The sequence below is a fragment of the Pyxicephalus adspersus genome, chromosome Z, assembly GCF_032062135.1.
Source record: "Pyxicephalus adspersus chromosome Z, UCB_Pads_2.0, whole genome shotgun sequence".
NCBI classification, from domain to species: Eukaryota; Metazoa; Chordata; class Amphibia; order Anura; family Pyxicephalidae; genus Pyxicephalus; species Pyxicephalus adspersus.
This window is the reverse complement of record NC_092871.1, coordinates 60,493,498-60,518,610: the sequence shown is the minus strand read 5'-3', so window position 1 is coordinate 60,518,610 and position 25,113 is coordinate 60,493,498. Positions and strand designations below refer to the sequence as shown.

General features: G+C 44.3%; 1 protein-coding gene across 1 annotated transcript in view; it reads right to left on the bottom strand.

Moving 5' to 3' along the window:
• Positions 1-12,337: 12,337 nt before the first annotated feature.
• CERCAM (cerebral endothelial cell adhesion molecule) overlaps positions 12,338-25,113 on the bottom strand; it is a 461,142-nt gene continuing 448,366 nt past the window's right edge. Inside the window, exon 13 of the mRNA XM_072429680.1 lies at positions 12,338-12,390. The gene's annotated coding sequence lies outside the window, so the exon portion shown is untranslated. The remainder of the gene's footprint in view (positions 12,391-25,113) is intronic.

The following is a 25,113-nucleotide window of genomic DNA, read 5'->3' as shown; positions in this document are numbered from 1 at the left end:
TTTCCCTATTTACCTACAGAGAAACAAACATTTTTATAGTTGTGGATGTCAGCCTCCCTAGCAGTCATATACGGAGCACAGCTGTATAGATTTTGCATCCTAGGGTTTTGTTTTTAAACATTATATTTTTATTGACTTTTAAAGAATTTTTTACAAACATCCAAAACATAATAAAAACCACAATATCACCAAGGGAGAGAGAGAAATCCCCTATCCCCAGTACATTTTAACAATACCAATAATAATGGACCAATTGCAAAAGAACAATAATCACACAGACATTTTCAAAGACTAGAAAAGACCATAGCACACAAAACATAATCCTGCTCCAACCCTCGAACCACTAGAAAATCAGACTTGGTAGTCCCCTTGACCCCCACTTCAGTTCCATGAGACCAGACCCGCATATTATGCACACTTCAGTTGACCTACATCTACGAAGGCAACCCAATCGGTTACCTCCTTCTAATCCCCCAGCATATCCTTGTAGACTGACGATTCTTGAAACATAATCCAGGGTTCCCAGATTTCCAAGAATTTCTCATTTCTTTTATAGATGCCAGAGGTCAGATCCTCCAATAATCTAATTTCATTTACTCTACGGGGCCACATCCCTACAGAGGGGGCTAACAGTTGTTTCCACAGACTGGGGATGCAAGCCTTAGCTGCATTTAACACGTTTAACCACCGATTTATTGTACACCTTCTGTGGCCAGTTATTAAGGTGGAGCAGGAAAAAACCAGGGTCATCAGGTATTGGTCTCACTGACATATTTTGACAAATTTTTGTAACCCCTTGCCAAAAATCTTTGAGTTTCGGACACGACCAGAAAATGTGTAGCATCATGCCTCTTTCAGTGCCATATCAGGTGTCTTGTACCATCTTGTAAGAATTTTGTAGCCTGTTTCTTGGGCTAACACTGTGCATGGAGCTTTTGTGGCAAAACCATAAAATGTGTTCCTTCTGGGCCTGCAACAGAGTAGTTCCAACCCCCGTTCCCAGGCCCGAAAGTATGTAGATGTATAATTGTCACGGATCTGCCACAAGTGTGGGGAAGTGGACCCTCTGTGCAATTTAGCAGAGGTATGAACTGAGGCGCAGAGTCTAAGGAACTGCCCAGCGTTCACCGGAGCACCCCACAAGGAGTGATGAACTTTGCTGCGGACGGCGCCCAGGTTGCAGCCCTCAGACACACCAGTGCAGACAGCAGTTGACAGCAGTGAGAAACAAATTAGTAGACAAACTCGAAAACCAGAACAGGACCAGGTCAGGGCAGGCGGCAAACAATCAACATCAGAACAAGCCAGAGTCAGAACCAGGATATCAGCACTTGGAAGTAGATACAAGCTGAAGCCTCAGGTAAACACACCTATCGCAAAGGAAGGAGTATCAGTCTGATCAGTCTGATATAACACAGATTATATAGTGAGGCTAACAGGCAGGCTGGGCGGGAACTGGATGAGCAGGTGCAAGTAAATCAGATGGAAAGGTTCAGTGACGCCTCTAACTCCAGAGCCTAAACGGAGCACCAACAGGGATCTGCTGCTGCTGATCTGACAATTATCTGGTGAATAACAGGTACCAGATCAGCTGTGCTGCTGATCTGTGACAGAGCCCCTCTTAGGAGCCCCTCCTCGGAAAGGGATCCCCCAGGTTTCTTGGAAAACTGCCTATGAAAGTCCTTCACCAGTAGAGGGGCACGAAGATCTGTGTGAGATACCCAAGATCGTTCTTCTGGACCACAGCCTCTTCAATGGACCATCAGATATTGCAGCTTGCCACAGAGCAGTCTAAAATCAATGATGGACTCTACTTCAAACTCTTCCTCAGAATCCACCTGGACAGGAGCAAGGGGAGGGGATTTGGGGGAATACAGGTTGGGAATGAGCGGTTTCAGGAGAGACACATGAAAAGAGTTAGGAATCCGAAGACTAGAGGGCAGTCACAACTTATAGGTTACCTGATTAATCAGTGATAAGACAGAGAAGGGTCCAAAAAAACGGGGTGCAGGTTTGGGAGATGAGACCCGCAGACGTATATGCTTAGTAGACAGCAAGACCTTATCTCCCGGTGCTAATCTAGAGGCAGGGCTCTTTTTTTATCTGTCCACTTCTTGTGGCGAAGAGAGGATTTATGCAATGCACTCTGAGCATCTTCTCAGACTTTGTGAAAGCTGGCTCTAAATTCTGCGGTGGTCGGAACCTCTGAACCAGAAGGAATGGGAGGAGGTACTCTGGGGTGACACCCATAAGTCAAGAAGAAAGGGCTGAAACCAGTAGATTCGCTGACACAACTATTATGAGCAAGCCCAAGGAAGTAATTCACTCCAATTGTCCTGCCTGGCTGATACATAGAGATGGAGAAATTGTTCCAGGCATTGATTGACACTTTCAGTCTGACCATTGGACTGTGGATGGTAGGCAGAAGAGAAGTCCAGCTGAATCTCCAACAGATGACATAGAACCCTCCAAAAACGAGATGTGAACTGAACTCCTCCATCCGAGACTATGCTGGAGGGAAGACCATGGAGATGGAACACTTCCTGGAGGAAGATTTTGCCAAAGATGGAGCTGAGGGAAGCCCTTTCAATGGAATGAAATGAGCCATCTTGGAAAAACGATCCACTACAACCCAAATAACTGTGCAACCATTAGGTGGAGGTAGGTCTGTGATAAAGTCAATGGAAATATGAGTCCAAGGACACTTAGGTACAGGCAGAGGAAGAAATGGACCAGATGGTAACCTTCTTGGAACCTTTTGAGCCCATTTGGAGCAGGTGGCATCGAAGTCTTTAACATCTTGTGGTAAGGTTGGCCACCAATACAGGCGTTAGATGAAGTCAAAGGTTTTTCATAGCACTTGATGACTGGGACCTTAGAATTAGGACCCCATGCAAGGATACGGGGACAGAGGGACCTTTTTACAAATTGTTTCCCAGGAGGAATGTCTTTCAAGCGTACAAGGGCAGCCAAGGAAATTCTGGAAGTATCAATGATATGTGAAGGTTCTGGTTCAGTATCCTCAGAATCAAAGGAACGAGACAAAGCATCTGCTTTAGTATTCTTGGTCCCAGGGTGAAAGGTAAGTGTGAAATCAAATCTAGAGAAAAATAGGGCCCAGTGAGCCTGCCGTGGATTAAGTCTTTGGGCAGTTTGGAGGCACAGGAGGTTCTTGTGATCGGTGTACAAAATTGTAACAGGGAAGAGAGCTCCCTCAAGAAGATGACACCATTCTTCCAGTGCAAGCTTCACAGCCAGTAGTTCTCGATCCCCTATAGTGTAATTCTTTTCAGCCGGCAAAAACCTCCTCGGGAAAAAGCCACAGGAACGCAATTTGCCAGACGTGCCTTGCTGGGAGAGAACAGCTCCTACGACAGGAGATGATGTAAAGACCTGCTTTAAGACCTTGAAGGCTTTAAAAGCCTCCTTAGGCCACACCTTGCAGTTGGCCCGCTTCTTGGTGAGGGCTGGGATGGGAGCCACAGTGGAAGAGTAATTTTTAATGAACTGCCGATAGTAGTTGGCGAAACCAAGAAATCTTTGAATCGCCTTTAGCCTTTGTGGTAATGGCTACTTCAGAACAGCAGAAACTTTTCCAGGGTCCATACATTGGAGGCAATATACCCCAGAAAAGGCACTTCAGAGAGTTCAAAGAGACATTTAAAGACTATTCTCTCTAAGGCGTAGAAGTACAGTCCTTACATGTCTCCGGTGTGCCGGATGATCCCTGGAAAAGATTAATATGTCATCCAGGTATACTACAACACAAGTGTAAAGGAGGTCACAGAAAATGACATTACCAAAGCTCTGAAATACTGCAGGGGCATTACAAAGCACAAAAGGCATGACAAGATACTCATAATGACCATCACTAGTAATGAAAGCAGTCTTCCACTCATCCCCTTCTTTGATTCGGAGGAGGTTGTAGGCTCCATGCAGAACCAGTCAAACAACTCTAAAATCAGGGACAAAGGATATCGATTTTTAATTATTTTGTTTAGGCCCCTGTAATCTATACAGGGACCCATCCTTCTTTCCAACAAAGAAGAAACCAGCGCTTGTGAATGAAACTCCTTTCGAGGTTCCCCCTAATATACTCGGACATGGCCTAAATTTCAGGTCTCAACAGGCCAGGCAAAGGTGCAGTCTGTCAGGCAAGCAGAACATGCAGGTTCAATCCTATGAATATAGTGGTGAAAACAGCTACAACTCCAGGACAGAATGTGTCCAGAAACCCAGTATAGAGTTGGTTGACAAGCCTAGGCATTACCAGGAATTCCAAAGTTTCAAAATGGAGGGCACCTACCCGTAAGGATAGTGGCCTGGTCTTGAAATGAAAGTTTCAAAATGGAGGGCACCTACCCGTAAGGATAGTGGCCTGGTCTTGAAATGAATGGGCTCAGGAATTACTGTACCATTGACCACTGAAATAGGAATACGCTCCGGGGCTACCAGCACAATCCGGTACTTAAAAACAAAGGTTCTGCTGAAGGTTCAATAGCCTCTGGTGGGTTAACAACAGGGAAAGGAGCTTGTGGAAACTGCGCTGCACGTTTCTGGCAACGTTCCTGGAGGCGTCTGTCAATTTTGATTGCAAGCTGCATGGCAGCATCAAGACTCTCAGATGGAGGATAGTGCACAAGATAGTCTTTAATCTTTTCAGACAGTCCTAGCTGGAACTGAGAATGGAGAGCTGGATTCGTTCGACTGCGAATCAGCAGACCACCGGCGAAACTCAGCGCAATACTCCTCCGCGGTTCTGTGTCCCTAGTGCAAGGAACGAAGAGCAGATGATGCCTGATCTGGATCATCATATAACAGACCAAGTGCCTGGAAGACAGAATCCATGGAAAGGACAGGGTTACCAGGTAGCAAACTGAAAACCCAGGACTGAGGATCACCTTGCAGTAAAGACATTACAAGACAACTCGCTGTTCCTTGGAGTGAGAGGAGCGTGGGCGAAGGCGAAAATAAAGTAAGCAAGCATTCTTGAAGTTAGAAAAGTTCTTACAGTCACCAGAAAACGATCTGGCAAATTCATCTTTGGCTCGGTTGAAGAAGAGATTGTAGCAGGAGCAACAGCAGTAGCTGGGGAAGGAGCAGCAGCAGCACTGCCTTGCAGGGAGGTCTGGAGTGGCTGCATGTGAGATGATAAATTCTGCAGCACCTGCACAACTTGATCAGTCTGGGCCTCCTGATGTTCAATTCATCACACCAAGGCTTTCAGGGTGCTTGGCAAAGGGAATGTCAGCGGGGTCCATGGCCTTTGCAAACTGTCACTGATCTTCCACAAGTGTGGGGAAGTGGACCCTCTGTGCAATTTGCACGTTTAGCAGAGGTATGAACTGAGGCGCAGAGTCTAAGGAACTGCCCGGTGTTCACCAAAGCACCCCTCAAGGAGTGATGGACTTTGCTGCGGACGCCGCCCAGGTTGCGGCCCTCAGACACACGTGTGCAGACAGCAGCTGACAGCAGTTAGAACCAAAGCGTAGAACCAAATCGGTAGACAAACTGGGAAACCAGGACGCATCAGGTCAGGGCAGGCTGAGAAGAATCAACGTCAGAACCAGGATATCAGCACTTGGAAAAAGAAACAAGCTGGAGCCTCTGGTAAACACAACTATTGCAAAGGCAAGGAGTGTCAGTCTGAACTGGGGAGGGCAGGGACTGGATGAGCAGGTTCAAATAAATCAGCTGGAAATGTTAGGCGATGCCACCAACTCCAGAGCCTGAACAGAGCAGCTAGAAGCAAGGAATGGGAACCAAATGGTGCTGATCTGACATATATCTGGTGAACAACAAGTACCAGATCAGCTGTGCTGCTGATCTGTGACTGTAATCTTCTTGCATTACATTTAACTCTGAATATAAGACATGGGCATGTGCATGTCTAGAACTCAGGTCACCAGTACACATCCTCCCAAAAATTGTTAACCACCTACTGTAACTCTCTTTGGCCTGTAATGTTTTAAGAAAATAGGACAATTGTGCAGCCTTCCAAAAATGCAGTTCATAGTCTAAAGAGGGATTTTGAAGATCCCTAAGCGTCCCTAAGTCCCTCCAGAAATAAAATGTTTGACTCTCATCAGATCCTTCTCCCTCAGCTGATCAAACCCACCCCTTAGTAATGCTGGTTCAAATCCTGGATTGTCTAACACGGTGTAATTAAGCTAGGGTGGGGAGAGATAACACAGGATTGAAAATATTTCCCACAAATATAAGTAGTAGCTGTCAATGTGGGGTGGGATTTATCAAAATATTTGCTTGCGGCGATGAAGCCCAGGGTAGTGCATATAGGGGTACTTTACTGAAATTCTATTCCGCCTGCACCCAGAGTTTGTAACCACCACCAGTTTACTGCACATACCAGGTGAGCTGCTGCATAATACAGAGCCAAATTTGGAACCTCGAGGCTGCCTACTGTCTTGTGTGCAAACAGCAGATTTCTGTTTAATCCAGGACTTTTATTTCCCCAAATGAATTTAGGAATATTTGCATGAAGCTGTTTGAAAAAGCTCTGAGGCAGGGTTTTAGGCAGAGCCTGGCACAAGTACAACAGCCTGGGTAGGAAAATCTTTTTTACTATCTGTATCATCCCAAACCATGAGATGGATCTTGTAACCCATTGTTCAAGGTCCTTAATTATTGTCTGTAAAAGCAGAGTGAAATTGAGTTGAAAAAATCCTTTGCAAATTAGTTAGGATCCGAACTTCTAGATACAGCAGAGTGTTCACACTTAAAAGGGAAGTTCTCCACTAGTTGACGCTTGAAAATAGGAGGGAGGGAGACCTCTAAAGCTGCACATTTGGAATGATTGACCTTAAAGTTGGATAAACCACAATATTCTTGTAATTCTCTAATCAAATTTGGTGGAGAGGTCACTGGGTTGAAAACCAGAAAAATAAAGTTATCTGCGAAGGCAGCCACCTTTTGTTCGCTACTCGCAATTTGCAAACCATTGACATCCTTAGATGCCCTAATCCAACAGAGCGGGTCTGCAAAATCAGAATAAACACCAAGGACAAAAGGGGGCAACCCTATCTTGTCCCGTTCGTAATTGAGAATGCACTTGAGAAGGAACAATTGACTTTCACCAAAGCCGATGGGTTACTATATACTGCCTGAATCCACCACTTCATCTTTTCTCCTAGCCCAATAAACTCCAGTGTCTGGGACATAAATTGCCAGTTGTTAAGGCGATTTCTTGCTGATCCCAGATCAGTTTATCCCTCTCTATCGTGACCTCTGTTTTCAATGCGTTGGGAGCAGTGAATAACACACAAGCAGCTCAAGCATGTAGTTATATCACTTCCTCTCAAATCTTTATTATCACATCTCAGTTTATATAGTTAGACAACAAGGTAGAAGACACTTAAGCTGCGTACACACTTCCAATTTTTGTCGTTGGAAAGGATCTTTCACGATCCTTTCCAACGACAAGGGAGTGCACGATGCATGAACGGTGCTGTACATACAGCACCGTTCATGCTTTATGGAGAGGGGAGGGGGAGAGCGACGGAGCGGCACCCTGCTGCGCGCTCTCCCCTTCCCTTTCATTAGGATCGGCTGTCGTCCATCGTCCGTGGATCCGGCAGGTCGGTCGTCCGGACGATGGACGACACCGACTGTACACACGGCAGATTTTCGCCTGATAATTGGCCGATGCCGATTATCGGGCGATAAAAATCTGACGTGTGTACGTAGCTTTAGTAGTTAGTCAATAACAAGAAACTTAATTAACAACTTCGCTGAGCAAGATGTTTCAAGATAAGAAGCCTCAAGGTAAGGATGGAGCAAATATTGACCTACTGATAAGGAGGATATAACTAGTTTTGACACAACTCAATTATCTGCAAAATATAGCAAAAAACAGAAAAACAACTTAAATTCAAAACTCAGCAAAATTATATTCCTTACACCAGTCCACCCTATCAAAGGCTTTTTCTGCATCCATAGACAGCAGAAAAGCCGGTGACTTGGATTTCTGGGCTTCAAAAATCCAGCTAGGAACCCTTGTGGTGTCCCTAGCCTCCCGGGTTGGGTCAAACCCCACCTAGTCAGGGTGGATTGCTTTAGTAATAACCGATTGCAGTCTCATAGCAAGTATTTTAGTAAACAATTTCAAATCTTGGTTTAACAGGGAAATAGGCCTATAGCTCACACACAAGGCCGGATCTAGTTCAATTAAAATCTAGGTACAATTGAAATGTGAGCTAATAAAGACTTATGGGAAAACTTGCTCCCTGAAGTTAAAGAATGTAAGGCCCGCAAAAAAATAGGGGATTAATTGGTCCCTGTTTGCCATATAGTAGGCCAAGCTGAAACCGTTTGGTCACAGGGACTTCCCCGAGGGGGTGGTTTTAATTGCTCTTGAGAGTTCTGCCTCAGTTATTGGTGACTCTAGAGCTTCAGAATTTTTCTGATCAAGTTGGGGCATACCAGAATGTCTTAGATACTGTTGTATTTTGCTCAATCTCTCCCCCTCCCCTCTAGGGGTCTGCTTCTCGGGGTATAAATTGTAGAGACAATGATAAAATTCCTTAATCCCGCTGCTATATCTTTGACTGGGTAGATTTTCTGGCCCTTTTTATCAACTATGTATGGTACATAGGATCTAGTCCTCTGAGCTCTCAATGCACTAGCTAGGGTCCTGCAACATTTGTTGCCAAACTTGTAGTAAGTACGTCTACTCTTAGCTAAGGAGGCCCTGGCTTTCTCCAGAAATAGTGTGGCAAGCTTGTCCCTCAATACCACCAAGTCTGCTCCCACCTGCGTATCTAGGGTCCTTTTATGTTCTTTATCAAGTTCCTGTATCCGAAGGATAAGGAAACATAGCTTCGGGAAAAGTTTTCCACCTTTGTAACATAAGTAATGCAGTGCAATTAAATATCAGCATAATCATCGCTATTGATCACCACTAGGTGGTGGGATACTCTAAGGCAGGGGTCTCAAACTCTTCATTTTTTTGGCATCCAAAGAAATCCTAAACATGAACTGCAGCTGGCCCTCCTCTTCATTGAAATAGCGCCACTACTACAATTCTCGGCATCACTCGCATCTATTGGCCCACAGGCTCTCTGCCTATGCAGGGCCCCGCATTGGACTGTTTTATAGACTCAAGTAATGCCGGGAATTCTATTAGCGGCACTATTTCAATGAAGAGGGAGTTCCAGCAGGGGGCCAATCAAAAGATTTAGCCCCGCTTTGGACGTGTCTGGCATTTCCAGAGCTCCCCCTCAGCTGTACTTTTCTTTGCTACTCCAGGGCACGGACTTGAATGGTTGGATTTTCATAGAAGACATTTCTTCTTATTATTGTTAGCCTGTACAAAAAGGTTACCAGTGAAATTTAACTCAGAAGGCTACAAATAGAGACAGAGGCATAAGATTTTTTCTTAAATAAAATTTTAAAAAATTCTTATGCCTCTTTCTCTATTATAGACTTGTTCCAGATTGAATGTGAAGTAAAACCTAATTGTTTCCATATGAGAAGGTTTTATATCTAATGAGAAAAAAAAACTCTCAATTTTTTTTATACATTTCAAGATTTTATCTACTTTGTCTACGTTTTTAATTTTGGCCCTCTGTGTATTTGAGTTTGACACCCCTGCTCTAAGGGGAGAAATTTCTCCCACTCTAAGATTTATAATGTAACACATTAATTAGTCGACAAAATCAACAACCTTGGCCACCACTAGATGGTAGTTTAATCCTGGAGGAACCTTTCCCCTTCAGTAGTTTGTATCATAACCATGATTTCTAAAGTCTTTCAGTAGCACATAACAAAAGGAAAGGAAAAAGGCACTTGTCTCTTCCAAACAGTTGGGGTCAAATTCACCAGCCTGGCATTAACCCTCTACGTTAGGGACGCAGTCTCTTTTAGACTTCTGCCGGTTGTGCTTTCTGCGAGTCATTCATTCCGATCCCTTAGGCTCATCTAGAAAACAAGGACCAGTTGGCCAATCTGTGGGTGAAACACTCCAAGAGAAAAGAAAAAGTTGCCAGAAAAGAGGGTATATCCGGGATACTCCAATAAACCGCTGTAACTCCTTCTTGGGTTGATGCAAGATGGAATGGGAACCCCCATCTGTAGTGTATATCTTTGGCTCTCAAGACTTCCCTCAGGGGGCAAAGGCCCTCCTTAAGGGGAGATTATGGCGGGACAAGTCCTGCATAGTCATATTGGGCGAATCCTGGAACAAGATTTCATCTTGGGACCGAGCAGCTTTTAGTATGTAAGGGAAAGACAGCAGTTTGCATACTACATACCTCACTCCGCTGGGGTCCTGAAACCGCCGACCAGGGGCCCTGTGAACTCGCTCTATATCAATATGGTTGTCCTGAGGGGCATCCAGCAATATGTTGAAAATTCTTGTGACTGCTGTTTGCAAATCCACGGGCTCCACCGACTCTGGCAACCCGCAAATCTGCAGGTTGTTACATCTATTACGATTTTCCAGGTCGTCTTGTTGCAAAACAAGGGGCTGGAGGAGCAAAGAATGCTCATTCAATACTGATCTCTGCTGGTTAGATGCTTGAGACAGGTTATCTGTAGTAGCTTTCACTGCTAAAATCCTCTCTTGTATGTGGTCTATACGGCACATACAAGCCTCTAGGTCTTCTCTAATGAGCCCAGGTTGTGCCAGTGGTTGGGAGCTAGCAGGGGCTATGGACCCTTCTGAGGAGGGAAGGGGGGGCTGGCTGCCTTTAGTGCCCTCTTCCCTGAATCTCTGGCCCTCCTTCAGTAAACTGGAGCTGTGTCCATTACTCACAGTTGTGATCTTCTCCCGCCTCTTGTCCAGGTCAGGCACAATCTTGGCTGCAGTCTCCCTGCTTGGAGGGGGAGCCGTATCCTTGCGGGAGAGGAACGTCATTGCCCGGTACTGGCATTTCTCTCCCTGGGGCAGAGCGGCAGTGTGGTTCTTGCTCTATATTAGGAGCTGAATATGGCTTGTGCAGGCATAACATGTCCTCTCAGCCGGAGCGCATGTGCACTCCTGCATCCTAAGGTTTTAAATACAATTTGATATGCTTACATCATGAGGGCTTGATTCCGTTGAAGGAAGTCAAGAGACATTCCACTAGGGAAGGGCCAACATTATAGGCTTCATTTGCAGAGGTTTCTACTGAAGTGATTGGTAAATAACCAGTTGGAAGCTTTCAAACATTTGTTTAGATTTATAGGTTGGAGCTTCAGCCCACTTTGGGGCTTCCATTTGGCAAGTGGCTCTTTTTAAAGAGTAACTTTGTTTCTGTGGCATTGATTGTTTTCTTCCTTCCCTTTATGTTATTGCTTGCTACGTCCCAACTGTGCATGCTGTCAGGAGGAGTGACAGGAAAATTGTTGTCATACTTGCATGTAATTTTCTTTCCTGTAAACTCCTCCTGACAGCATGTTTCCCTCCCTTAGGTTTAGTCTACACAAATGTTTTCCCGAGCGTTTAACCTGAGGTTTTAAAAGCCCATGTTTAAAATTCTCATGCATTCCAATGGGCTAATCTACACCCAGACGTTTCCGTGAGGCACATTTATGAGCGTTATCTGTAAAGTTACGGAGTTAACGCTGGAAAACGGAATTAAACACGGGTAAACCCTTCTATTGATTTCAATGGGGCGTTTTCCTGCGTTTATAAACATTTAAAACATAAAACGCATTAAAAAAGAGGGAAGACGCGGCATAGACATTTTCCAGCGTTTTAAAAGCAAGCTTTAAAACGCTAATAAAAGTGCATATAAACGCAGTAGGAATGTTTACATGCATTTTTAAAAACGTCGATGTGGACCCAGCCTTATCCTTTCACAAGGTTGTTAACCTCCCTAGCGGTTCATTTCTTTCCAGTTTTATATGTCTAAAAGCGGTACATTGTTTTTCATGAAAATGTATTTTACAGTATATTATATTAGTATGAGTATAATAAAGTTTGAAACACAAAATCTTGTAAAAACAATAAATTGAATAAATTAAAAAATCTATATTATTAAAAAAAAAATGTTTTTTTAATTTTTTTCAAAAAAATACACATTATACTCATACTATTACATATAGTGTAAAATAAATGTTCTTGAAAACAATGTACTGCTTTTACACGTATAAATCCAATGTATTGCATTCAATACAGGTATTTTGTATTGAATGCAATACAAATGGATTTTGAATTTCCTGCCCCACCCCGCCGGCAACGTACACACGCACTGACGTCTCTGGGAACTCCCCGGTGACACATTTGGCCCTAATTCATCAAGCAGAATCGGATGATCGCTCGCGCATTCGTATTCGCTATCCGAAATTGTACGCCATCGCGCTATTCAGCAACTGAAAAAGCTCGCGGCCGGTGCCGCCTCCTTAATCGCGCAGCTGAAATCTAATGAAGCATTAAAGATTCTAATTGACCTGTAAAGGACTGTAGATAATTATGCACAGAACAGAGAGCAGGTATGCGCTAATTAATTGCTATGATCTCACCATTGAGCTTAACAGATCCTCCTTAATAGCGCAGCTGAAATCTAATCGCCTTAATTGGAAGATTCGAGCCCCCTATTGCTCATTATTATCAAGCCAGGAATCCGGCTGGCAGTGAGGAGGCGAGTGTACGAGCGCACTCGACTCCGGACCGCGGGAAACCGCGCTCAATGGTCGCGCGTACTTTCGCGCTTCCAGCGAGCGCGGATTTTATTGATGAATCAGGGCCATTGTGTGCAGAAGCCGGCCGGAGGAAGAAGACAGAGATTGGGGCGATGGATGGCGCGGGACGCCGGGGGATCAGGTAATCGCTCTATTTACTAACCTTCCCATAGGTTTACTTACCCCGAGTGTGACTCAGGGTTACCACTTTTAGCAACTTTTTTTCTGCCCCAAATCACACTCGGGGTTACCTCTAGGGAGGTTAAAGAACACCTGCAGGGGAGAAGGAGGTTAATTTTATAGCTTTGGTAAGGTGGTCCTATGGAAATCAAGGGGCAGAACTAACCTAACTGTAATCTGTCAGAAGAAATTTACAGGACAGGAAAATTACAGGTAAGTATGACAACAATTTTCCATTTTTAAATGTTCCCCCATGTTAAAAAGTTAGAGAAAGGCTGCTCTAACTCCTTCACTTCATATATATAAATTTTACCTTGAGCTACTGAGCTCTGAAAAAATGCAGTTTTTATTTATGAGAATAGGTTTAAATGAATTAGAAAACACATGAAAAGATCTAAAAGTGCTGACATACATAAGGCATATCTTTGAAATTTTTCAAGTATTTATTTCCAAATAACAGAAAAACAAATAAAGTTTTATTCAATTGTTCTTATTTATTTTGTTTCGCATTAACCTTAATAAATAAAGTAAAGCAACCCTGTGAAACTACCTGAAACAACAACAATTTTTGTAATATTCTGAATATGAGCATAAGAATGCCATGTCTGCCTTACTTCCTCTATAACATTTCTGCAAAAATAAAAGAATATTTTTATGGCATCCAAAGAAACCTAAGAGAGAGAAGAAAGTGTTTAACTGGCATTACTTTGTAAGTATATTGTTTGCCTAGCCCAGTGGTAATATATAAAAAAAAACAAAAACAAAGAGTAAAGTCTGGGGTTTTGAGTGGGTAAAAACTTCAAAATATATTTAGCATGAATGTTTGCATACCATATAGGTGAGGTAATACAATATTTACAATGATGATATATATTTAAACAATGTAGGGTTGGCTCTCCTATGCAAAAACACAATGGAGAATGCCAGGTAAACCAAACAAAAGCCACCTGACTAAGTCTTATTTGTAGGAATGGTAATTGTCTCAATTCTGACGCGTTTCGCCCATCAGGCTTCCTCAGGGAACATGTAGAAACTATTCAAACAACTGTATAATAAAGCAAAGTTGAATGATTAAGCAATCACATAAAATATACAAGAATAGAAAATGCATAATATTATAATAATAATACAGTTGACGATATTTTCACAATTACCAATGCCTAAAGTAAATAATAATAATTGGTGATGATATATAATATTAAAAATAATAATACTGACTTAAAGAATTCAAAAAAAATCATAAAGTATTTACAAGTTAGTCTAATAAGTGTTAGGAGGCACTCTCTGGGCATAAGATCCCAGGCGATACCTCACCTCAGGAGGGTGCGCGCAGCCTATACCCTGCGGCACATGCGCTCGCGGTAGCACTGGGGTTGCAGGATCAGTGCCCTGTAGGTTGCAGCATCCCTGTGGCTGAGGTTTCCTTCAGCACCTCGGCACTAGGGCTGCACAGCTGAAAGGAATTGAGTTATGTGCAGCTGATTAGCTGAGTAGTTCCTGTTAATCCCAGGCTGTCATTGGCTGCTGGGGCTTTAGAGCCTCTCTGCTTCTAGTCAGAGGTGCCGTTATAGCATCTGTTGGGCTTACCTGTGTTGGAGTGTTTTTGTGAGTCTTCTCCGTTACTGACCTGCACCTGTTTCTGACTATCCATTTGAACTCTGCCTGGACCTACCTCTGCTTGTGACCCCAACTCTGTTTTTGCCTTTGTATTTCGCTGGATGAACTGATTTCCTGTGTTTTTGACCTCAGCTAGTTTTTTGGATTTCCTGTCACTTCATACTCTGCATTTGTGCCTCTGTACTCTGCATTGGTGGGCACCAGGTCAGCTGCTGGCCTTTCTCCAGCATCATCCACCATCCTTTGCGCACCAAGTCCTGGGGCAACTGAGTGCTGAGAGACACAACCAGTCTCCTGAGGCTGAGCGGGGGCTGCTATAGGTGAAGACTGCGGCAAAGATTGGGGGATTGGTGTCTGGGGAATACCGGTATTGATCTAGGCCTTACAATAGGCAGCTAATATAGGCAAACAAAAATAGTTTTAATAGAGAATCAAAAAAAACTTTCAATTTGATCAATATGATGGTTCATTAGTAGTGTTCAAGCATTCCTTTAGGTCGGAATTAGTTTTAGAATTACGCAAGAAGACAATCAGATTTAAATATTAGAAGTGGTAATTTGAGAATAGTCTTGTTCAATGAAACACTAATCAGAAACAGAAGGTGTGAAGGTGGTAACTAAAAATGATCAAATATAAACTTGAATTAAGAATGGCTGATTGGAGATGAATACAAATAACATATCAATCAGATATATTATTATTTATTGTATTAATGTTGGTCAATAATCTTTTTCAGCATTCTGACAAAATACTGTGAAAGGTATAACTAAAGTTGTTTTAAAACCATTTTTATTATAGATATGTGTATATATGTGAGAAGGTATGACTTACCAGATGACTAGGTGACTTTAAGGTATACTAAGACTGTCAGATCGGAGCAGTGGTAAATGAGAGGCTGTTCATTAAAAAGAGGTATGATGGTATGTGTCACGGATAACAGGGAGGGGGAAACAGAAAGTTTATACTCAGTACTAGGCCTCCAATGGCTAGGGAAAAGGGAATGGTCACCCCTTGCAGACACCCTAACCTAGCCCTAACTCCTAACAGTATGAGTATCCCCTGATGGTGAGAATACTCATACACAGGAACCTAGGCCCTACTAGCCCTGCATAGTCCTAGGAGTAGTGACTGGCTTGAGACTACTGGTTCCTTCCCTTATGAAGAATCACCCATTCTTAGGTCCGGACCACTCATACGTCTCTTGTCAGCCATACATTTATACTTGTTGCCCATCTTTTTTAAATTGTTTTGAATCCTCCGCCAAATAGATGACAGAAGAGGAAAATCTTTACTCTTCAGGAATCCCTGAAGTCTCAATACCAGAAAATGTGCCAAATCGTGGATGGAACCCATATGCCCCAAAAAACGGCGACTTATCAGTGGACTCCTGCCTACGGTTATTTATGGCAAACTCGGCCAATGACAAAAATGAAGACCACTCCTCCTGATTCTCTGAGACAAAACATCTCAAATAGGTCTCCAGATTCTGGTTAGTGCATTCAGTCTGTCCATTCGACTGAGGATTAAAGACCGAAGAGAAGGACAATTGTATCCTAAGACGAGTGCAGAACGCCTTCCAGAATCTGGAAACAAATTGAGTCCCCCTATCAGACACCACATCCGAGGGAATACCGTGAAGCTTCACAATGTTATCGACAAACACTTGTGCGAGGGTTTTAGCATTGGGTAGCCTTGACAATGCAATAAAGTGTGGCATCTTACTGAAGCGATCAACAATCACCAGAATCACAGTTTTTCCTGAGGAATTCGGCAAATCAGTGATAAAATCCATGGATAAATGAGTCCAAGGTCGGGATGGGATTGACAACGGACGTAGGGACCCAGAAGGCCGAGTATGTGTCACCTTAGTACGAGCACAAGTACTACACGCTGACACATAACCTTCAACACATTTACGCAACCCCGGCCACCAGAACCTACGAGAGATGAGATCGACCGTGGATCTGTTCCCAGGGTGTCCTGTAAGAACTGTACAGTAGTGTTTCTCAAACACCTTATGTCGTAATTCATAAGGAACAAACAATTTCCCTGAAGGGCAAGAATCCGGTGCATCTCCCTGGGCCTCCAATACCTCTGCCTCCAGATCGGGATAGAGGGCGGATATTACTACCCCCTCCGACAATATCGAACCAGGATCTTCTGAATCACCTCCCCCAGGAAAGCTAGGCGACAAAGCGTCCGCCTTGACGTTCTTAACCCCAGGGCGATAGGTGACAATGAAATTGAACCTGGTAAAAAACAACGACCATCCGGCCTGTCTTGGGTTTAGACGTTTAGCTGACTCCAAATATGCCAGATTTTTGTGATCGGTAATTACCGTAATAGGATGAATCGCTCCTTCCAACCAATGACGCCATTCCTCAAAAGCCAACTTTATGGCCAGCAACTCTCTATTACCTACATCATAATTTCTCTCCACATTAGAGTTTTTTTAGAGAAGAAAGCACATGGGCCCCATTTTCTAGGTGAAGGACCCTGCAATAAGACTGCTCCTACCCCTACTTCAGATGTGTCAACTTCCACAATAAATGGTTGTGACACATCTGGTTGCCACAGTATAGGAGCAGAAGCGAAACACTCTTTAACAGCTGAAAAGGCTTGTAATGCCGCATCTAACCAGACTGAGAAATCTGAGCCTGTCCTCCTCATGTCTGTTAAAGGTTTACCACAGTCGAGTAATTCAAAATAAATTTACAGTAGTAATTGGTGAACCCCAAAAATCGCATAAGTGCTTTCAGATTTTCGGGTCCATCCCAGTCCAACACCGCACGGACTTTTTCAGGATCCATACGAAAACCTGAAGTTGAGATTAAGTAACCCAGGAACTGCACGTCCGGAACTGCAAAAACACATTTCTCTATCTTCGCATACAATTTATTCTCTCTAAGGATCTGTAACACTTGCTTCACATGATCCTGATGAGTCACTATGTCTGGAGAACTATATCATCCAGACACACCACAACAAACCTGCCCACCAGATGATGAAAGATGTCATTAATGAAATGTTGAAAAACCGCAGGAGCATTGGTTAACCCAAAAGGCATGACCATATTCTCAAAATGACCCTCAGGGGTATTAAAGGCCGTCTTCCATTCCTCCCCTTCTCTGATTCTTACCAGAATATATCAAATCCAATTTAGAGAACACCTTGGCGCCGACAATCTGATTGAACAAATCTGGAATTAAAGGAAGGGGGTAAGGGTCACGGACAGTAATACGGTTAAGCTCACGGAAGTCCAAACATGGCCTAAGAGTTCCGTCCTTTTTCTTAACAAAGAAAAACCCAGCGGCTACTGGAGATTTGGATGGTCTAATATGACCTTTAGCCAAACTCTCGGTGATATACTCTCGCATGGCCGCTCTTTCGGGTTCAGAAAGATTATACAACCGAGACTTGGGCAGCTTAGCTCCAGGATTAAGGTTGATGGGGCAATCATATTCCCGATGTGGAGGTAACTCCTGGTCCCCACTTTCAGAGAATACGTCAGAAAACTCAGAAATAAATGAAGGTAACACCTTAGTGGTTACAACAGAAAGCGATGTGTTAAGACAGTTGTCTATGCAATATTCACTCCAATCAAGAATCTGTCTCACTTGCCAATCAATAGTGGGATTATGTTTGCTTAACCATGGTAACCCTAGCACCAACGGAGCAGGCAGACCCTCCAACACAAAGCACGAGATGGATTCTTGATGAAAATCACCCACTTTTAAATGAATGTCATGCACCATTTGTGACAAACATTTCTGCGTGAGAGGAGCGGAATCAAATGCAAACACCGAGATATTTTTGTCAAATGCACTAGTTGTTAACCCATGCATACAAACGAACTGACCATCGATTAGGTTTATCCCTGCCCCGCTGTCAATAAAAACTTCAATTCCCACCGTTTTGGAGTCTAGCGCCACCTCAGCAGACAGGAGAAATCGAGTACTAACGGTAAATTACAAAAGTAAATTCTCTGATTCCCCACACAGACCACCCAGTGAGAGATGAGAGTTAAACACACCCCTTTTTTTTTGTTTTTACCTTGGCGCTGAACATAAGGGCAGACATTGACAAAATGTCCCCGTTTTGCATAGAAAAAACAGAGTCCCTTCTTATGCCCAAAGTTCTTATTCCCAGGTTCAGAGGTAGCTCCCCCCAACTGCATTGGTTCGTCACCAGACATGACCTCAAGCGTCTCTCCACCCAACGTGTCAGAAGAGGCGGCCATCTTATAGGATTGTACGTCCTGAGGTTGAGGAACTTTAGATCTCTCCCTCAGGTGTCTATCCATGCGTACAGCAAGGGACATAGCTGCTTCCAATGACCCAGGATTTTCGTGAAACGCCAATGCGTCCTTCAGGCTCTTAGATAGCCCATGACAGAATTGACTACGGAGAGCAGGATCATTCCACTCAGTATCCGTAGCCCACCTCCTAAATTCAGAGCAATAGGTCTCTGCAGAACGCTTTCCCTGCTGCAAGCCACACAACTTGGTCTCTGCCAGGGAAACCCGATCTGGGTCATCATAGATAAGACCTAGCGCTCTGAAAAATTCATCCACCGAGCGGAGGGACTGAGATCCAGTCGGCAGCGAAAAAGCCCAAGACTGAGCGTCGCCTTTAGGCAATGAAATGATAATACCCACTCTTTGACTCTCGTCCCCCGAAGAGTGTGGACGTAGTTTAAAATACAGTTTTCACGACTCCCTGAACCGAATAAAATTGTCACTTCCCCCGGAAAATCTGCCTGGGAGCGCCACCTTGGGTTCAGGACAGGTCTGATTGTTGCTGTCAGAACCAGCTGCCGTAGTCTCAGTATGTGAGAGACGGTCGTGCGGAGGTCAGCTACCTCCAAAGACAACCCCTGCAGTTGTTCAACCAGTGCAGAGATAGGATCCATAGCTGCACTGACAAACAAAAAAAATAGCGGTTTTGGGTGGTTGATAATGTCACGGATAACAGGGAGGGGAGGGAAACAGAAAGATTATACTCAGTACTAGGCCTCCAATGGCTAGGGAAAAGGGAATGGTCATCCCTTGCAGACACCCTAACCTAGCCCTAACTCCTAACAGTATGAGTATCCCCTGATGGTGGGAATACTCATACACAGGAACCTAGGCCCTACTAGCCCTGCATAGTCCTAGGAGTAGTGACTGGCTTGAGACTACTGGTTCCTTCCCTTATGAAAGACCCAGTGTCTCCCTGAGGCCTAGTAAACAACAAAAAAACAACAAAACACCAAAAGTAATCCAACTTATCTTAACAGCAGATATATAAGCAGGAACTCTGGATGGCACAACACACCAGCTCTTCACATCCCAGCAGTGAATATCAACCCCATAGCATGAAGTGTGAGGCCAGACTAAATGGAGGAGCAGTAATGACCACCAGCTGCACCTGACACAAGGGGTGTGGTCATTACAAACCACAACACAGGAACAAGTAAAAACAAAGAGACTCTCAGATAACCTCACATGCAGCTTGTCTGACAGATCCTCTAACTTCAGTCACGGAAGAGACAGTGATAGTATGCCTGTCCTTTTATGAGAGAGAGGAAGCATGTTGATAGGGGTGTGGTGTCAGTTTGAGGGGTGACGCATGTGCTAAAGACAAATCTGAAGCTTGTTCCGCCCATACACACTTGCCCTTACTCACTGGCCAATCAAGCTGCCTATCTGTCAAAAGTGTGGTTCAATAACCCAAAGTAAAGCTTTGGATTAAAGGGGGATAGGATGCCAGTCACACACAGAGTGAGTGATCTCAGCATGCAACATCTGGTTAACCGATGCCTTGTCAAGCAGGGCTCTGGGCCCCTCGCTAGTCAGTGAGGGCAGGCACAGGGGGAGGGGGGTGTTATGCAAGCGGGTGTGGACCCACTGTGCCACTGACTGGTTATACTCCGGAGGGGCGTGACTAAGCAGCTACCAGGTCTTTGCTAGAGCACCTGATGGTGAGGATAGGCTTGGGCTGCGGGGTAGCTGCCAGGTGCCACTCCAGAGCAATCCCCAGGCCAGTGGCAGCTGACCACAGGAGTCAGGAAGCAAGGATCCAAGATCAAGATCAGGCGGCAATCAGGCGAAGTCCAGAAACGTAATCCAAGGTCAGGGTCAGGCGGCAAACAGGCAAAGTCCAAAACGTATCCGAGGTCAGGGTCAGGCAGCAAACAGGCAGAGTCCAAAATCGTCAGCAAGGTCCGGTACACGGTAGAGCAAAACAGGAACACACCTTAGCACAGAGAGTAACACAGAGGAAGCCAGAGATTGTTCAGGCAACTTCCTGTAGTAGGAGGTGCCTTTAAGTACCTGCAGGTAATCACCCATAGGCTGGGGAAAACAGAGGGCGTGTGTTACCTCAGACAAGGAGAGACATACCCACACCAGCTCAACACCAGAGCAAGTCTCAACACAGGTATAGAACATAGGAAGGAGGTTACCTGAAAGACAGGACCCGGCGCCCGTACCTTCGATTAGGAGCAGTGGCGCCGGCACGACCTGCAGTGCTAACAGGGGGAAAGCACAGCTATAGGATGAATGATTGTTGTTGTAGCTTAGACACAGACACTGGAGGGAGGAAGAATTAGAGTGTGAGGATGGAACCATGTTTCGTATAAAAATAGTAAAAATAGGAATTTGTCAGGTGGCCTTTGTTTAGTTTACCTGGCATTCTCCTTTGTGTTTTTGCATGGGGAAGCCAACCCTACATTGTTTGTTTAAATATATATCATCATTGTAATTGTATTACCTCACTTATGTTATGCAAGCATTTATACTAAATATATTTTGAAGTTTAGCCACTCAAAACCCCAGTTTTTTTTTATCTTTCTCAAAATCTTGAGGTGAAAAATGTTGGTGATACATCTGTTGTATTCATTCTCTGTGTTTGTACTTACTCCACCTTTCCTGAGGCTTGGTTGGTAATGGTGATACTGATTGATGATGGTAGTGATGATGCTTCTGAAGCTTTTGTTCAATAGAGACATGTACAGCTTAATGGCAGGGTGCACATAGGGTTGGTAGTAGATGGTTAGGAAAGTGGGTGCCTCTGGTGGTGATGTTGTTCTTGCTCCTATGTGACAGGAACATGTGCAGCTCTTTGGTGAGGCACACATTGCACTGTTAGTAAGAGTGATGATGGTGTTTGCTTGTGTTGGTGGTGGGTGATGGTCATACTGATGGTTGATGAAGTTGGTGCTGATGTTTTTGCTCTTTTATGATGTGAAATGGGAAGATGCAGCCTAGTGGTGAGCTGTGCTCATTGCTGGGGTTGGAGAGTGATGATGATAGATGGTAAAACTAATGGGTGATATTGGTGGAAATAGGTTAGGGTGGCAGATGGTGATAACTGTGGATGGTGATGGTGCTGATGTTGTTGCTCAGGTGTGACAGGTGCACATAATGCCGGTTGCCGGAGGGTGGTGTTAGTGGGTACCCCTAGTTGCGGTGGGTGATGGGGTTATATGGCTTTAATATAGGTTTGTGGTGATACTGGATGATAGTGGTGATCATGGTGGGCAATGTTGGGTACTTATGGTTGATAGTGGTAAATGGTGATACTGGTGGACAATGGTGGAAGATGGTGGTACTAGTGGTTAGTGGTGGTAGATGGTGACCCAGATGGTTGATGGTGAGGCTGGTGGTCAGTGGTGGTAGATGGTGAGACTGGTGGTCAGTGGTGGTGGGTGGTGAGACTGGTGGTCGGTGGTGGTGGATGGTGGGACTGGTGGTCGGTGGTGGTGGATGGTGAGACTGGTGGTCGGTGGTGGTGGATGGTGAGACTGGTGGTCAGTGGTGGTAGATGGGGACACTGGTGGTCGGTGGTGGTAGATGGTGACACTAGTGGTCAGTGGTGGTGGATGGTGGGACTGGTGGTCAGTGGTGGTGGATGGTAAGACTGGTGGTCAGTGGTGGTGGATGGTGACACTGGTGGTCAGTGGTGGTAGATGGTGATACTACCGGTGGTGGATGGTGATACTGGTGGTCAGTGGTGGTTGATGGTGAGACTGGTGGCCGGTGGTGGTGGATTGTGACACTGATGGTTGATGGTGAGACTAGTGGTCAGTGGTGGTGCATTGTAACGTTGGTGGTTGATGGTGATAAATGGTGAGACTGGTGGTCAGTGATGGTAGATGGTGATACTGGCGGTCAGTGGTGGTGAATTGGTAATACTGGCGGTCAGTGGTGGTGGATGGTGATACTGGTGGTCAGTAAAGATGGATGGTGATACTGGTGGTCAGTGATGATGGATGGTGATACTGATGGTCAGTGGTGGGGGATGGTGATAATGGTGGTTGATGGAAATAAATAGTAACATTGGTAGTTGACAGTATCAGTGCTGATGTTGTTTATCTGGTGTGACATGAACATGTTCAGCCCAATGGTGGGGTTTGCTTATCGTTGGGGGTGGAGGGCGATGCTGGGCTCACAGTTGATCAGGATCGCTCGGGAGGAGGCGACTCAGGCAGGAGGAGACACTGGACAGCAGTGGGTGGGAGGCAGTACAAGGAGATTACAGTGACTTGAGGGCGGAGTTTAGGAGAGGAGCCCAGACAGGTGACAGAGGAGGATTCGCAGTATGAACACATTGCGGGCAAAGAATTACCTGGCTGACAGGCACATTCCAAGGCTGTTTGAGGTGTCTGTCACCCCTGCATCGTATGTGTCCTCATCTGGTGATCACTGTGTGGTGTAGTTTGGCACCTTCCCCTTGCAGTCTGCATAATATGACCCGTGTGTATTGTATCCCTTGCTGTGATACGTGTTGAACGTTGTCAGCATTGTGCTTGGAGATGTTTTGCCAATGCAGCAGTATTTGCAGCTCTACACCTTTGTTATGTTATTTTCTGCTGTCTGCACGTACGGACATATATTGCAGGGGGTTAGTTGTTTTTGGCTGCAGCTGTGTTGTTTTTCCTTATATGGGATATCAGTTATGGAAAATGTGCACTTAAAAAATTAAGGAGACAACTTAACGCTGCAAACCCCAGTTTCATTGTTTTGGTACTAAGAATAATTTGAGGTCTGCTATGAACTGCTTTTGAAATTGTACTGCCTGCCTTTTTGACTTTTAAATAACTGCAACACCACAAGCATGCAAAAGCTGAAAGCTGAACACTCCTCTACTGCACACTTTGGGGCAGAAAATGAAACCATAAAGCTGAACTTGCATTGCTGTCCACTCAGTGTGAAATTGTGTAAAATATTAAGTCCAGATTTTCCTTTTAAAATAATAAAAAAGGTCTTCATTTAAAATGTTTTTGTTGGAATTTGTCTCTCCAACAGACCAGAGTCATAAATTTTCCCTTATCAGATAGTTCTTGATCTGACAACCAGCATCCTCCAGACCCTGTAGTTTACCACACCCATTGTGAAAGTTGAGTTGAGTGTCTCTATATGTCATAAAACTCAGATAAGGCTAGAAGAGTGGCCCCTGATTGAACTCTAAAATGTATTTTGAAACCTATTTAATAATAATAATCTTTGTATTTCCAATATACCATTCTGTATAAAGTAGTAGTTGGATCGTTATGGTGAGCATTTCGAGACCAAGGACTAGTCTCCTAGGCCTCAGGAAAGCCTGTAATCCATAGTTAGCCTGTCCTGGTGAACCATTAGTCCCAGACATACCTAGTTTGGTCTCTGTGAACTCCTTATTTTGTGGTGATTAATAATCTGGGGATTGGCAGTTCTTAAAACCTGTATTTGTGAAAATATTTATATTTGGCTAGAACAAGGACATTTTGGGAAGTGTCCACAGAGCATAATAACCCATGTGGAGACAGTGCTTCAGACAGCCCCCACCCTGCTGTCATTGGATTGTTGTATTAGTCCCACCTCTGTGGTTGGCATAGAAAAAGCCATGTAAGGCTAGCAGAGGGAGCTCTCACTGATATCTTGTTGTTAAGAACAATGGTACTGACAGATCGAGCACTGTAGGGAGCCCAGTGACTCTGGCTAATAACTTGGACATTACACAGCAACCTGGGCCAAGGCAAACCAACTCCAAGTTATTTTTTGCTGTTGTTATAGTTCTGGTATTGTTCTATTATTGTTCTTAGATTAGTCTATATTTTTCTTTAATTTGTTTATGCACTGTTTTTGTATGTTTTTACTTATTAAACACTATAAAAAGCTATATATATATGTAAGCTGAATCTCTGAATGCTCTAAGTAGAAATAGTGTACCTTGCTAACCCGAAACGCTACTATAAACATTGTGATTTCTGAGACATCCCTGTCTGGAGTGGCAGTGGGTGACACTAAAGAAGCAGAGCACAACTGCGGGTGTCAAGGGTAACGGTGCATGCTTCCGTCTAAGCACGTGGTGGCAGTCTGTGAAGGTGTGCTTGGCAAGGGTTCACAGAGTGGTTAACCTTGCCCCGTGATGGCCCCTCTTCAGCCTGCTGGTGCTGGACTGTTGCTGAGCCTGCTGGAAAGTCTATGCACAGGGGGTGGGGCTGAGAGGGCATTCGTCACACTGAGGACTTTCATTGGATAAAGTCAAAGTGTTCGCTGCCTAAATGTGTCATGTGATCACTTTGTGATCCAGTTTTACCAGAACACTTTTTGGGTTACCATAGACAGACACAGAAACAAATGTAATGTACAATATGTTAGTGACTAATTGGGTTGGTATGGTTTGTCAATGTGTGTTGCGTTAAGGTAGCTTATAGAAAATGTTCAGGCTT